The sequence below is a fragment of the Hylobates moloch genome, unplaced genomic scaffold, assembly GCF_009828535.3.
Source record: "Hylobates moloch isolate HMO894 unplaced genomic scaffold, HMol_V3 SCAFFOLD_15, whole genome shotgun sequence".
In the NCBI taxonomy this organism is placed as follows: Eukaryota; Metazoa; Chordata; class Mammalia; order Primates; family Hylobatidae; genus Hylobates; species Hylobates moloch.
Window position 1 is genome coordinate 95107559 of NW_026652290.1, and position 1442 is coordinate 95109000.

Sequence of the window (1442 nt, forward strand, 5' to 3'; positions counted from 1 at the left end):
AAAAAAAAAAAAAAAAAAAAAAAAATGTTAGAGATGGAGTCTTGCTCTGTTGCCCAGGCTGGAGTGCAGAGGATACTGACGGACACGATCATAGCTCACTGCAGCCACCAATTCCTGGGCTCAAGTGATCCTCCTGCCTCAGCCTCCCACATAGCTGGGACTACAGGCATGCACTACTGCACTTGGTTTCTAATTATGAAAAAAAAAAAAAATTAGGCCAGGCATGGTGGCTCATGCCTGTAATCCTAGCACTTTGGGAGGCCGAGGCAGGCGGATCACGAGGTCAGGAGATCGAGACCATCCTGGCTAACATAGTGAAACCCCGTCTCTACTAAAAATACAAAAAATTAACCAGGCGTGGTGGCAGGCGCCTGTAGTCCCAGCTACTCGGGAGGCTGAGGCAGGAGAATGGCGTGAACCTGGGAGGTGGAGCTTGCAGTGAGCCGAGATTGCGCCACTGCACTCCAGCCTGGGTGACAGAGCAAGACTCCGTCTCAAAAAAAAAAGAAAAAGAAAATGTCACACTAGAATTTATTCAAATATTTTTATTCTATATGTCTCTGAAAAAGAGAGGACTACTTCATACCAAACTTTAATAAAATAATTACAAAAAGAAAAAAAAAAATTCCCTGGCCAGGTGGTGGCTCACGCCTGTAATCCCAGCACTCTGGGAGGCCAAGGCAGTGGATCACCTAAGGTCAAAAGTTCGAGAACCAGCATGACCAACACGGTGAAACCCCGTCTCTACGAAAAATACAAAAATTTGCTTGGGGTGGTGGCAGGCACCTGTAATCCCAGCTACTCAGGAAGCTGAGACAGGAGAATCACTTGAACCCGGGAGGTGGAGGTTGCAGTGAGCTGAGATAAGGTGGCACCATTGCACTCCAGGCTGGGCGACAGAGCGAGACTCCGTCTCAAAAACAAACAAACAAACAAAAAACAATTCCCCAGGACTGGTCCTGGTATTTCCATTGCTATGGCTTGCTTTTCTCATTGCACTCATGATGTCTGGAATCCTTGTATTCATTTGTCTTCTTTCTTACTATCTTTAGCCTCCTCTAGCCTGTACGCTGGAGAGCGGGGACTTGGCCCATGGAAAGCACATGGTCCATTTTTGTCCAGTGAATAAATGAGACAGGAAGGCATGGCCAGGCACGGTGGCTCATGCCTACAATCCCAGCACATTGGGAGGCCAAGGAGGGTGGATCACTTGAGCCCAGGAGTTTGGGACCAGCCTAGGCAACATAGCCAGACTCTGTCTCTAGCTACAAAATAAAAAGAAAAATAATTAGGCCGGGCACAGTGGCTCACGCCTGTAATCCCAGCACTTTGGGAGGCCGAGGTTGGTGGAACATCTGTGGTCAGAAGTTCGAGACTAGCCTGACCAACAGGGAGAAACCCCGTCTCTACTAAAAATACAAAATTAGCCCGGTGCAGTGGTG